We start from the raw sequence: 15,150 nt of genomic DNA, 5'->3' as shown, positions 1-15,150 counted from the left end.
TGTGACCCCTGGGTCACAAACAGGAAGTCACCACCAAGCCTGTCCTATCACTGGTTGGTTGGAAGACTTTAATTATCTCCCCTCTCTGTGGATCTCAGAGTTATTTTTTGCTTGTGCGTTTGTTCGTTTTACAAACCAGCAAAATGGAGGTGGAAGTAAGTAGGGGTGGAGCTTGGAGCAGGGAGGGGCAACATCAGATAAATGAGCCCCCCACCAGCAACCACCTTACAGGGTTCTCTGCAAGACTTCCCCTAATTTTTACACAAATCACATTTTTCATTTCCAGAACCAGTTTCTCAAAAGCCATCAACCAAATCAGGCCCCGGGCTGTATTTCCCAGCTTTGCAGTCCACGCCTTCATTTATAACCAATGCTGTCAAGCTCACCTGGTAGTTAGCTGGTCAGGACTCACTGCCTTCTCACCCCGAGGATGGTCATAAATGTCAGGAAAGGAAACAAAAAAGAGCACCGTGGCATGTTAGAGCCGGGAGGCACCTCAGGGACCATCTACAATCCCCTCATTTTACAGGCGAGGAGTCGGGGCCCCAGAGGAGTTGAGGGACTCACCACGGCTCCACCAGCAAAAACTGTGCCCAAACACCGGCTCCTAGGCATTTGAAGACTAACCGCGGATCATGATTTCACAGAAATTAGCCAGACCAATAGGCAGTGGGAATTGAAGGTAGTAGGCTACAGGCATGGGGGCTGTCAGGAAAGAAATGCTCAAGGCGATCAAGGTATTTCTTCCTGAAATACACATGTTGTGAAGCAGGCCGTTGAAGGGTGTAACAAACACGGGAAAGAACTTGCCGGAAGACTCTGAAACAGAACTATGTCTCAAAGGCTACAGCACAGACCGTCATTTGTAGCTAGGCGTCTCTGCCAATATCTAATCTCCACTTCCTCAGAAATAGATTTCCTGATATTTTTCCACGGGGCACATGAACACCCACAAGAAAAACTACATTTCCCAGGCTCCCTTGTAGGCAGTTATGGCCAAGTGACTAAGTTTTGGCCAATGAGAGATAAGACAGAAGTGCTGTATACAACTTCCAGGAAGTGTCAGGGAATGACCATGCCTTTCTCTCTTCTCTTTCGGCCGTCTTCTAGTGCAGACGTGATGCTTGTTGGATCCTGAACAGACGTCCTGGACCATGAGATGGCATGAGCAACCAGTTTTGGACTGCCTATCTGCATGGTACGTGCTGGATAGCTAGTTTGTACAACCATACCCTAAACACCCCTGATAATAACTATCTTGAGAAGGTAGGGATCCTGTCCTCCCTTATATTCCCATCAAGCATAATGTGCAGAAGAATGTGTCGTTCAGCATTCAAGGTCAGGAGCTCTGGATATGGCCAACCCACAGCGTCTCCCTTGTAACGAAGAATGTCAAGTTGGCATGCCTTGATCTCCTTGGAATGCTGGCCGTGCACAGAGGGGAGGGCTAAGTTGCTAAGCTACAAAAGCTTGCTGCATGTAGACCCCAGCAGTGGATGCTTTATCCAGTCAGCCACTCCTGGACTCCCCGCACAAAAGTTGCCCCAATAAACCTGTATCTTGATTCCTGTCTCTGGACCTTTTCTTTGGTTTCACTAGACCATCACCCACCCTCGGCTTAGAGTCCACTGTGCTCAGCTACAACTATCCTCAACTTCCTTACATTAGAGCTTCTAACTTGGTTAAGTCACTTATATTTGTCTCTTTTTTTTCCTCCCCACTTGAATCTAATTCTAACTAAAACAGAAGTGGAAGAGGGATAAATTCAAAAGGCCCCAATAAAATCCAGAGATCTAGAAAAAGGAAGCTGGCCCTGTAGAGAGTTAAAGTGAATTGAGAATTCTGGCGCGGACATTCTGGTGGACCTAGAGAATGTTCTAGATAGACCAGTGCTTCTCAAATTTGATTGTGCATCAGAATCATTTGGAGAGCTTCTTAAACCACAGACTGCTGGGCCCCACTCCCAGTTTCTGATTCCATTTTTTCGGGAGATAGAGTCTGAAACTTGCATGTCTAATGAGTTACTAGGATGCTGATGTTGCTGGTTCAGTGGACCACACTTTGAGAACCATTGTTCTAGACTTTTCAAAAACACAAACCCAAATTCAGTTTGGGTGGGTCTCAGCTTTGCATCTCGAACATGGAAGCGTAATGATTTTCAGCTGCTCTCAAATATCTAGGAATGTGGGGAGCCAGGAGAGGGTCTGAGCAACAGCTTGGCCAAGCTGAGCATCCAGCAAAGAGATTTGTGATGCAAATGATTTACTGGTGTTCAGCTGGGAGCAGAAGGGATTTCAATATGGTGAGCCAAATCGAATTCATTACCTGACAATTAGCTCTAAATTAATGCAAGACTGTGCCGCCCAAATGTGCTCTAAGGAAGAGGGTCCCTGACAGCCTGAGATGGGCAGGAAGAGACATCGATCTTAGCTGGATGCAGAGATGGCATTTTCCCAGGATGCCAGCATACCCGGAGCTCAGAGAAGGGCCAGTGCCCACTTGGAGGCCCTCTCCAATCGCACTCCCTCCAGATTTAGTGCTGAGTGACCCAACTCAACCCCATCCAGAGTGGACCTGGTCTCCCAATGCCCTTGCACCTCCAGGTTTGTTCTTCAGAAGACTGCCTCGGCCTCCTCAAGGGCTGGCTGTGGATTCCTCCGCAATGAGATGCTGCAGGATGAAGCTCACTAGGTTTTAGAGGAGCAAACTGTTAGCACTGTATGAGTATATTTGACTTCCTCAATGGAAGTTGCAAATCCCTGAAGGATGGGATTTATTTTCTTATTTCTTTAATTATCTCCCCATTATTTCCCTCCCCTCCCGGTCCCTCTCTTCCTCTATTGCAGGGCCCCTGAAACAATGCATACAGGAATATAACCAGAGTAAATGATGGCCAATGGATTGGGCATCTTTAGGACTTCATTTATTTATTCATAAAAATTATGTGCCAGGATACAGATCATGATGGCCTCTGACCACACAAAACTCATAGCCTAGTCCAAGAGACAGGCAAGTAAGCAGTTAGAAAACAGGAAGGTATGTCATACAGTCCTAAAGGCCTGCATATAAGGGAGTTAAGGCCCAGGGCACTCTGCAGACCACTCTGTTTGCCAGCTGAAACATCCTACATAAGCATTCCAGCTCACGATGTGGACCCTTCCCCTTCCTCCCAGTATAATCCTCAGCCCTGCCTACAGCTCCCACCCTCTACTTAGCATGCAAACAGGTCCCTGTCCAAGGGCATTCTCCTGAGTCCTACCATGACTCCAAATCAGGATCACTGACTCTACAAAGTCAAGGTGAGGAAGCAAGCAGAGACAGGAATACCACTAAGCTAGCTCTGCCCCTCCTCCCTGTAGCTCGCCAGCCTGAATGGCTGACCAAAGCCCCTCCCCCTCCCCACTGTTCTTCCCAGTGTTGCCTGGGACAAGTTCAGGAGCCTCACATTCGCATCCCTGCTAGACCTCACTGAAAGTATTTAACTGGTTTTGACGAACAGCCCCCATTTGTTTCTCCTCTGGTTTGAACTGCGTTGCACTGTCATTCAGAGGAAGGAGAAACAAGCCCATCTCCACCCTTGATCGTACTCTCTCCGAACAATAATTACCTTAGACAATTTGTGGACTGCATCTGGATTTTAAAAAACTAAGAGATATCAGATTACATGCATCTCGTTTTACAAAATCCCTTTCACTCCATTCCCTGTTTTCTTCCTTTTTCTTTTAAAAATGTTTTAACTAGAAAATGTGGTGTATGCACAATGGAGTATTACTCAGCAATAAAAAGGAACGAAATCTTGCCATTTGCAACTAGGTGGATGGAACTGGAGGGTATTATGCTAAATTAAATTAGTCAGAGAAAGACAAATATCATATGATTTCACTCATGTGAGGACTTTAAGAGACAAAACAGATGAACATGAGGGAAGGGAAACAAAAATAATATAAAAACAGGGAGGGGGACAATGCATAAGAGACTCAAATATGGAGAACAAACTGAGAGTTATTGGAGGGGTTGTGGGAGGGGGGATGGGCTAAATGGGTAAAGGGGCACTAAGGAATCTACTCCTGAAATCATTGTTGCACTATATGCTAATTTGGATGTAAATTTTAAAAAATAAAAAAAAAAACTGTTTTAACTTTATTAAGGAGTAATTGACAAATATATCTATTCAAAACATACAATGTGATGATGTGATATACATATGCATTGTGGAATGCATTACCAAGGTCAAGATCATTATAACACATCCATCACCTCACAGAGTTAACGTGTGTGTGCACGTGTGTGGTGACAGCACTTAAGATCTACCCTCGGGGCGCCTGGGTGGCTCAGTCGGTTAGATGTCTGACTTCAGCCCAGGTCACGATCTCGTGGTCCGTGAGTTCGAGCCCCGCGTCGGGCTCTGGGCTGATGGCTCAGAGCCTGGAGCCTGCTTCTGATTCTGTGTCTCCCTCTCTCTCTGCCCCTCCCCTGTTCATGCTCTGTCTCTCTCTGTCTCAAAAATAAATAAACGTTAAAAAAAAAAATTAAAAAAAAAAAAAAAGATCTACCCTCAGCAACTTTCAAGTCTACGACACCACGCTATTCACTATCGCCACCACGCTCTACATTCGCCCACAGAACTTCTACTTTGAACTGAAAGTTTGTACCCTTTGACCGACATCACCCATGTCCCCTCCCACCAGCCCTTGGCAATCACCATTCCATTCTCTGTCTCATGAAATTGGCTTTTTTTGTGTTTTAAAGATTCCACATACAGGCGGCATCATAGAGGATTTGTCTTTGTCTCTCCGTGACCTTATCTGACTACCTGAATCCTTCTTAGAGTTCTGTCCATGTTCCAGAAGAGCAGCGGTCAGTCATTGAACCAAGGCCTCAACACTGGCCCAACTCTCTGCCAGGTGCTCTTTCCATAGACCACGCCCTCCTGCTCACCCACAGGAGACACAGCACACACACAACATGGCACATAGAACGTGCACGTGGTTCTGCGTGTCAAGCCTCCCCTTCCACCCACTCTGCCACCATGGTCATCACACCTGCTTGAACCCGTGCATCAAAATTGTTGTCATGGAGAATAAAAAACGTTGGGACAACATGATGTAGTCAGGACAGCATCTGTATCAGGCAATGTTCTCCAGAGAAAGAGAACCAATAGGAGAGGTGTGTGTGTGTGTATGTGTGTGTGTGTGTGTGTGTGTGTGTGTGTGTGCATGTGCGTGCACGTGTGCATGTTTAAGGAATTGGCCTGTGTCATTGTGGGGCAAGTAAGCAGAAATATCAATAAAGCAAGCTGCAAACTCAGGCGGAATATGATGCTGCCATCTTGAGGCATAATTTCTTCTTCTGGGGGAAACCTGTTTTTACTCTTAATGTCTTCAACTGATTGCACGAGGCCCACCCACATTATTGAGGGTAATCTATTTAGTTGAGTGCAGACAGTAAACGCATTTACAAAATGCCTTCGCAGCAACGCCCTGGTTCGTATTTTGTTGAATAACTGGGCACTATAGCCTCATCAAGATGAGCCATACGACTCTCATGTGACCTACAGTGCTGTCTCTGACATCTGGAAGGTCTGAGCTAGAAGAGTTTTGGGAAGACAAAAGTGCCTCTTCTCACCAGAAACCGAGATGGAATACAAAAGAAGAATCTCCCTTTCTGTGACTCAAGGGGAGGGGGACTACTTCCGTCCCATCCTGTCAGGCAGGGCGGTCTGGATAAAACTCCCCTCTTGTGGCACCGCCACCACACCCTCCCTTGAGAGCTGCTTGCCTTGGGGCAGGTACAGAGAAGATGGGAAAAAACACCTGCTGCAAATAGGCTCCCAGACCCCCAAATCTGCTCACTGTCTCATTTCCTTCAAATCCTGGAGCACCGGTGAGCTAGGGCTCCACACTTTCACTCCCCCTCCTGTAAAAATCCCACCCAGGATCAATTTTCTTGATTCACTTATTCCTCACATTGACAAATAACACCTGCCCTGTTCTAGTGCTTTCCTCTGACTCTGTTTATTAAGAACATTCAAGATTTTTCTTCTCCCGTGATGGGTACTAAAGGCACAAAATTCAAAACTGATCACAGGGAGGAGAGGTCCCCAGCCACCCATGGCTTTGCGCCAGGCAGAGACATTTTATTTGTCAAGGGCTGACTGAGGCAGTACAACTTTCATGGAAAGAGTTCTAGCTCTAGAGTCAGATCCAAGGGTCATCTTGGAGCTGCCTTGAACTCTATGTGGTCTTGAGCAAGTATATAACCTCCATGAGCTCCGACCTGAACACCATGTGAAATCATGGTTTTCCTACCTATAAAATGAGAATTATTGAGAAGTCAATAGAATGGAAAAGCAGCTTTACAGTGTCGAGTGCTGCATGGACCCACTTTGCCCCTGTCCCCAATCCCTCTGAGTTTTGTTACCCACCTGGCCTCAGGCAGCCCCTACTTGGGGGCCTGTTCCAGCCATTGTTGCTGTGTAGATGCCATCACGAATGCACCCGTGATAAAAACAACCACTTTCTGGGGCACCTGGGTGGCCCAGTCGGTTAAGCGTCCAACTCTGAGTGATTTCCGCTCAGGTCATGATCTCACAGTTTGTGAGTTTGAGCCCCACATTGGGCTCTGCACTGACATCACAGAGCCTGCTTGGGATTCTCTCTCTCTTCCCTTCCCTCCCTCTCTTTCCAAATAAATAAATAAACTTAAAAAAATAAATAAAAAAACAACCACTTTCTCATGTTCAAAGATTCTGTTGGTCAAGGAATTCGAAAAGGGTGCAGGAAAAATGTCGAGGCCTCAGCCAGAAAGCGTCTAAGACTGGAGGGGCTCAGCGTCCGGTCACTGAGGACCTGTTCACTCACAGGTCTGGCTATTGGCTGGGCCTCGCCTGCAATGGCCAGAACACCCCCCCCATGGCCTCTCCACGGGACTGCTTGGGCCCCTTACAGTATGGCGGCTGACTTCCCACAGCAAGTGTCCCAAGGGAGCCAGATGGAAGACGTGTTGCCAGATGGAAGACATGTCCTGGCCTCAAGAGTCACAGAGCATCACCTCAGCTGTGATCACACGTCGGCTCAGATTCCCAGGGAAGGAATACAGGCCTCCACCTCTAGCCGGAAAGTCCCACTGCAGGAATAGCATGTGGGATGGGAGATATTGCTGCAGCCATTTTTGGAAAAGTCCATGTAGTAGAAGGTCTAAGTCACTAGATGAATGAACAAGCTGGCAAGTTAGAATTTGGGACCAGAAGTGACACCTGACAGATGTTGTACCCTCCTGACTCCAGGTGTCCATTGTGACAAACACAGCTTGTACCCGTATCAGGGAACCTGGCCCGCACGAAGTTCAAAGCAGGATGTGTCCAGGGTGGGCGGGGGAGACTGCACGCCTGCCCTTTCCTCCCACCCTTGACCCCTCTGCTTCCTCCAAGGCCTGAGCTAGTCTGGTATTTACATCTCCCTATTTTCCACCATAATCTCAGCCTCCCAATCTATAGGCGCTGCTCCCCAGGGTCAGCCCCTTTGACATATTCGCAGAGTATCCTTGCTGCTACAAGTGTGTTCCAAGGAGAGCAGCACTGCCGTTACCTGGGAACTTACTAGAATCTCTCACCACACCCTACACGTATAGAATCAGAACCTGCGTTTTAACAAGATCCCTAAGTGATTCTAAGGCTTCTTAACAGTTGGAACAGCACCAACAGCACCAGAATAGGGGAAAGAACTCGATTTTAAAAACGCAGGCAAATAGGTTTCAGTTCTGGTTTTGTCCATTTATTAGCTGGGCAAACTCTGGCAAATTATTTAGCTCTCTAACCTTCAGTTTTCCTAATAACTGGGTATCATGGCTACCTCAGACGGGGAGTTCTCTGTGTGTGTGTGTGTGTGTGTGTGTGTGTGTGTGTGGCTATGACTGTGACTCCCACAGCTGGCAGCCCTTAAAAGTTCAACTCTGAGGGCCAAGCACAGCCTTCAGCCCTCCCGGACCCTGGCTTGGCCCAGACTTCCCCCCAAGTCTCCCTTCTGCCATGAGGTCCGTCAGGAGACAGCAGGAGTCCAGCTACACAGTCAGAACTGCAGGGAGATGGAAAGACAGACATCCCTTCAGGAGTCCCCCTCCTGGGAGAGATCTGTCTCCTGGATCGGTGGGAGGGGATCAGGGAGCCTGCTCTCCAAGGGAGATGTTATTTATTTTCCCTAATAGACACTGTTTATTACCCACTTACAGGAGTTCTGGCTGGGGCCTCTGTCGCCCTTCAGATTCCGGAAATTAGGTCAATCCCTCTAGAATTTACTTGCACTGGGAAACAAACCTGCCTTGTCATGGCAGCAAGAGGGCCCTGCCAGGGACAGGGTCTCAGTGAGGATTCACAGAATCTCGGTCCCTGCACCCAGGGGCAGTCCCAAGATCACCAAGGTCGCCAAGCTCTTCCCACTGCCAATGCCCAGGTCTACCAGGCTCCAGGTGTGTGTGGTGGGAAGTGTGGGGAGTGTGTGCAGTGGGGAGCTTTACACAGAAATCATACATCACTACCATTCTGGAAAGCAGAAGAAGGGCTGCTAAAAAATGTTAACAGGACAATAAAATATTCAGCAACTCTAAGCCTTTATTTAAAATATGCACCAAAATGGTTTCATGCTTCCCTCACACGACAAGCATTCAAGTGAAGTTTTAAAAACAGTTATAAGTCGGGGGTGCCTGGGTGGCTCAGTGGGTTGAGTGTCTCTTGATTTGGGCTCAGGTCATGATCCCAGGGTCATGAGATTGAGCCCTATCTCAGTCTCCGCACTGAGCATGGAGTTTGCTTGGGATTCTCTCTGTCTCTCGCTGAGGGCCAAGCACAGCCTTCAGCCCTCCCGGACCCTGGCTGTCCCTCTGTCCCTCTGTCCCTGTCCCCCACTCATGCACACTCTCTCTCTCTAAAATACAGTAATAATAATAATAATAATAATAACAAGATGATGATGATGATGATGATGAAAAGAAAGCTCAGTTCTTACTCTATCAGTACTGAGAGATGTAAGTCCTTCCTTAGATCTAACTTAAGTCTTCCTGCTGTGTGTCACCCGAAGCTAACTGTCCAGCACAATAACTACACAGCAAGAACACAGTACACTGTAGTTCTGGAAGACTATCCCCTGAGGGGGCAGAAAAACCTCTCTACATCTTTTGATTGTCATTCTGTAGGGTCAGGTCCAGGCGTGGTAAGGGTCTTGCTAAGCCCAGCCAGCCTCCTCCCCAACCTAGAGTCCAGACAATCAGCAACGTGGAAACTGACCTTCAGAGGTGGGCACAACGCTGTGGGGACGTTTGATATTTCTTTTTCCTAAAGGAAATTGGCATCGAGGCTACCTAGTGAAGTAGATATAAAAACTAGGGAAGTACTAAACCACAGAGATCAGGGACTTTCTAGAAGGCATATGTTATAGAAAATGACTCGACTGTTAATTGGCAGGATGACCAAGCTTCAATTTCACTTCCGGACCTTGGCCTTTATGTCAACATCTAACGGGTCTCTCTGTTAGCTGTCCTCTATAGTTTGGAGGGTCAAATCTTTGCAATTCTACAGACACTGTCCTCCACAGTCATTTATTAGAATCTTTGAGAACATTCAAACCGAGTGTGCAAGCACTATGTAAATGTTAACAATAATTCACAGCAGCCACTGGGATTGAGCATCCCGGGAGGTCACCCGAGGGTCCTTGGAGTGGGGACACAGAGGTCCAAGCTTGGCCTTCTCTGACTCACCATGGGGCTGTGGGCCAAGTCTCGTCCCCAGCCCAGGCCCGTGAGAGGAACCCATCATCCCCACCTCCCACCTGATGGAGACATGCCAGAGACCAACTGATGAAGTGAGCTCTGGGTGCCTGGAGCGGGAGACGCTGGTGGCAGGCGCCCCGTGGGGGGCCAGGCCTCCTCCACTCCTTCTGGCTGATCCACAGTCACATAATCTGGTTAACTCAGATGAGTTCTGAGGAGTGGCTCCCCACAAGCTGTGGAAGGGCCAGATCCCCATCTTAACAGAAAGGGCTTGCTCTGGTCCTTGCAGAGGTGGACCTGGCTTTGGCTTCTTAAAGGCAGAGGTGAAAGGGGTCTCTCCTAGGGAGGTGGGAGCTCTCAGGTCCCATCCGTCTCTAGGCGATTTGGAAGACTTGCTAAACTTCCATCCCAGACCGAGGGCTGATTATTGGCTACAGTATTAACAGGCCACACTGACTGGCCGAGGGGGTCAGTGTCCATGGCCCATGGCTGATCAGGTTCTCCTCCTGCCTTACCCAGAGCTATCTCCACCTGCCCGAAAATTCTTCCCTACTCTCTGTCCTACCTTCACTGCTGAGTAGCGGTTCCTCTGGAGAGTGCTTTCTAAGCTTCCAACATGCCAGTCACCCGTCCATTTATATGGATGTGCCAACAGGAGAGCCTCCTCTCCCTTCCAGAAGCTTCCATCAGAGGCAGAGCAGGACAAGGAGAGAACAGAAGGGGAAGCTTGCATGACCAGGCAGCCAGCACTGGGGTGGTTGGGAGAAGAGAGGAGAGGAATTCCTGGCAGACCTGGGGAGGTGGTGCTTACGACAGATGGGGACCTTTGCAAGGTGATGCCTGTTCTTCATAGATGCCGAGTCAGACGGTTCGGGTATCTGTCCAAGAACCTAGCTCCTGAGAGCCTTCCTAAGAGATGATATTAAGCCCTTGTGTGTCATTTCACACCATTGCATATATGTGCCTGTGTGTGATGCAAAAAGAAGAAAGTTCACGTGGACCACTACAAGAGTTCCTATATACAGGATATGCCCATAGAAGTTTCCAGAACCCCAACCTTCCCACCTGGCCTGCCTCACACTCCCAGGCACACCCCCACTCTGTGTTCTCCCCACCCCCACCCTCCATCAAAACGTCCAAGCCTAAGCTCTCCAGCTCACTTTTCATCTGTAGCCCCTGCTGGGGACTTCCTTCCAGGGGCTCTGGGGACTTCTTTCCAGGGGCTCTGTTAGAGCAAGCTCATGTATACAATAAACGGAGTCACTCAGCAGCAGCTGGCGAATGTTTTCAATGAGTTGGAAAATCAGGTTGAATGTATCATGAAATATGGTGCTTACACAGAAGCTCAGACGGGTGGGCTAAGTGCTTTGTGATTAGGGCTGCCTTTACCCATTCCTCGTCAGCCCCTTCGCTTCCCGCCCCACCTCCCCTTCTCCAGAGTTTCTAAAGTTAAAATCTGCGTAAGTATTTTATTAATATCTTGCCAGAGATGCTTCTTCAAGTAAATGGTTCTTTGCCTTTAGGGGCCAGTGTGATCTTTTGCTTATAGCGGGTGTGTTGGCTCGTGCTTGTGCATGACTCTATGAGTGTGACCTTGTGTGTGCAGGTGCTGAACGAATGTTCGTTGATCTTGCGCAAGTCACCGCGCTTGTGTTTTTGTTGGGTGTATTTTTGCGTATCACACACAACTTGGCCTCCGAGGCTACATATGCTCTATTTTCAGTTTCTGAATGTCTCGAGACATGCTATTCTGTCCAAATAGATGCACAGAGAGGACACTCGGATTGCTACCAAGATGTACTTTCTTAAAAGTAAAGAACCTCCTCCTACCCCCTCCCACAGCCGCAGGGCTTGCAGCACGGGGAAGTCAAGTCTTTGAAGGCCAGCCCCCCACTTCCAAGCGGGGGCAAGGAAGGAAACATACCCTTCCTTCTTTCCTTTCACCTCCCTCTTCTGCCCTCTTCCTAAACTGTCTCTTCCTTCCCAGCCTCCTCCTTCCTTCTTGGTTCTCCCTTCTCCAAAGAGCCAGATGCTAGACATGCTTGACAAGGATCCACACAGCACAGACATGAACGTACAAGAGGGCCACAGAAACTGTCTCCAGCCTTTCATTTCATGGATGAGCAGACTGAGGCTCGGAGATGCTGACAGATTTCTCCCATGTGCCCAAGGAGGTAATAGAGAGCCACAACCAGAGCCTGGGTTTTCCCAACTTCTTCACCACTCTGCCCTGGGGGGTGAGGGAGAGGAAAACCATTTCACAGGCTCTTCCTCACCCCCAACTCAAGCCCCACCCATGTCAGAGCGTCTGGATAACATCTGGATAATGGGAGTGTGGCCCGTGAGTGTCACCAATGAGTAAAATGAGACTACCATCTGACCCCGGCTAACAGCCCATCAGCTGCTTTCCAGGATGTAAGGACTTCGTAGGATTCTTTCTCCAGTGAGCAGGAAGGAGTGGGAGCTAAAATACAGGAGCAATGATCCTGCTGCCATCAGACCTCTTATGCGACTTAACAGAGGCAACCTTGGTCCCCACATGCCCCCAGCTCTGTCAGAGTGCCAGCCAGCAAAACCCACAGAAAGAACTGAGGAGAAAATGCAAGCACAGAATCCCAGCTTTTAGCCCGAAAAAGGACTGAAGACATGACCCTCTAATTCAATTCCTCATGTTGGGCAGGAACTCAGCACAAAGAGGTTCAACGACTTGCCCAGGGTCCCACACTGAACACAGGTTCAGTGTACATTTCTAGAACATCCTTCTGTTTGCAGACCCTTCCCATCCCTTCTCCCATTTAGAACTGGTCCTTATGACACTTCCGTGAGAGCAATGCTGGGCAAGGCCACAGGTTGGACCTGCCTGCAGATAAAGACACTATTCGAGATCACTCACCTACATGGCCGATAGTGTCCCCACAAGCCTAGCTCAGTTGTCTTTCCTCTTTCTACCACACCCTACCATTCCTCTGCTTCACTGGAGATAGAACACACATCAGAGACACACAGAGGGAAGAAGCAGGGACACACGGGTGTGCCCAGGATTTTCCGTATGCCTGGGACTCCGCCCCACGAAGCACTGATCTCCCCTGCCTCCTGCACCCAGCCTGTAAAAAGCCAGACTGACCAAGGGGCTGCTGTGAGAATAGGATTCTTCTCCAAAGTCAGGAGCGCCCTCTGCTGTTAGCACGGAGAATTGCATGGCCCCACTTGGGGTTCAGAGACTGTCCTTTGAAAATCAAGCACCTGGCCTACATCTTGCCAGAGAAAGGAGAAAAGGGTAAATAGACATGGAACCAGAAGCCCTTCCTTTTCCTAGGTGTCTAAGCTGAGTCTATTCTCTGAGGACTCAGGGAGGGTGTAGGAATCCGGAAGGAGAAAGAATAGGGCCTACCTTAAGTCTTTGGGGGGAAATCCTTTCGTTTGGGATTTAGGGCAAAGGTCAAAGCTCTAGCTCCCTCTCCCCTCTGTCCATGTATTTCCAGAAGCTCCTCTCAGTTCAAAGACTGAACTGCACCAATGGAGAGAATGGCCCAATAAGGAGGCCCAAGGAGCCACGGCATCTGAAAATTTTACTATCGCCTTATCAGCCTAAAAGTTCGAAAAATGTTCACTTTGGCAACTCTGAGCCTAGGTCACAGCAGAATGTATCAGCAGAAAGAGTACAGGACTAGGAAACATGAGATCTGTTATGTGCTACTTATTACTCACCTTTATGCCTCAGTTTCCTCACTTGTCAAATGGCCCTTATAGTCCCTGCCTTACAAGTCAGAGCTATGTTCTGCAAAATTCAGTTACATAACAGGTATGGTGCAGCACTAACTAATGGGTATTGTGCCACCCTGTGCATTTTTCCTTCCCAAGAATGGGTAGCCATGGCAGGAAGGTGTGGACAGAGCCACGGCCATCTACCCTGTGCTTCTTCCCTGCCTGGATTCTGACTTTGAAATGTCAACGGATGAATCCATCTTAGCTCCTGACAACGTTACCAGTTTCCCACCTTAAGGCAAGGCATTCTCAAGGTTGGATAAATAAAAATGCTTTTGCGGGGTGGAGAGCAACACTTTCAGTGAAAATCAGATGATCCCTTTAGGCACTGGCCTCCTGGCAAGCAGGGCTGGGAGCCAGGGACACTGTCCCGAGCCGGTCCAGAGAATCTAGAAGGACTGGGGGAGGGGGATGCTGCTCAAGAAAGGCAGGGAGGAGCAGGGCTGAAGTCCTGGGGACAGCACAAGGGCCACAGAACAGGGACACGGGGGGAGGAAGGAGGGAAAAGACAGATTTTTCGAAGTTTAGAATTTTCCTGGGGCCAGACCCGAGTTGACTTCACCTGGCACAGAGGTCAAGAGCATGGGCTTCAGCAAGAACTAGTTGCAAGGTGGCATTTCTTCTCTCTTATGCCTAGAACGGTTGCTGAACCTTCACTGACCTCATCCATACACTAGAGCCATTACACCTGCCTTGACACCCGGAAACTGTTTCATCAGTAGGCAGCATCTAGTAAGTGCACACAAATTATTACTGTCATCATTATTGGTGTGACCATCATTGTCATATCTTATTATGACATATCTTATTTTCTGCATGATTTTCCTTTATTTGAATTTCTGTTTTCTCATCAACAAAAGCGAGAATGATCTTTGTCCCTTCTTAGCACCCAGGGTTGTGGCGGGGAGAGGGAGAGAGGCATCCCAGGTGCATCTGCGGAGGAAGGTTCCAGAGGGACCCAAAATGCTATTATTGAAGGCTAAATGTTCCGTGGCGAAAAGCTGCTGTAGCAATCTTTGCATCCACTTGATTTGAATGGGCACATTACTGTAATGTCCCAGTGCTGCAGTCAGCACGGGAAGGTTGAGCTATTTGTAACCACGAGACACATGAGCAGCATGAAGATCAAATGGTGGAGGGAAGCTCATCTGGCTCACCTGAGAAAACAGGGCTATTTGCTTTGAACACGACTAGAATTGATCCATGGCCACCTGCCTCCGACAGCACTGCCCAGGGCTGCCCGTAGGGAGGGCAAGAGAGACAAGGCGGGGGCAGGGAGAGAGGACGAAGGCAAGCAGACATGCCTCTTGGTCGGACACCAGGAGGGGGAGGGGGAGAGAGAGACAGAGAGAGAGAGACAGAGAGAGACAGACAGAGAGAATCCAGTTATAATTCCAACTCCAGTGCCATAATGGATACTGAAAGTCCTGTCTTACACCTGTTGCTCTGAGAACACCATCTGCCCTCCACAAAGCTTCCCAGACCCCCTCAGATCTGGATAGAGCGCCTCATCCTTGGATTCAAGCTGTTCAGTGAGCAGCCCCAGGCTATTTTGCTCCCTGCTCTCTCATCCAGAGGACAGAAAACCCCTAGGAAGCCGGTCTCCAAGGTTCAGCCAGGGTGGGA

The 15,150-nt window shown here is 48.7% G+C and overlaps 1 long non-coding RNA gene across 1 annotated transcript in view; it reads right to left on the bottom strand.

Annotated features, from left to right (window-relative positions):
• The window catches only part of LOC125930153 (uncharacterized), an 82,772-nt gene that overhangs the window by 35,650 nt on the left and 31,972 nt on the right, over positions 1-15,150 (bottom strand). The gene's annotated exons all lie outside the window — the stretch shown is intronic.

The sequence above is a fragment of the Panthera uncia genome, chromosome A2 (genome assembly GCF_023721935.1).
Source record: "Panthera uncia isolate 11264 chromosome A2, Puncia_PCG_1.0, whole genome shotgun sequence".
Lineage (NCBI taxonomy): Eukaryota > Metazoa > Chordata > Mammalia > Carnivora > Felidae > Panthera > Panthera uncia.
This window is presented reverse-complemented; position numbering and strand designations above follow the sequence as displayed.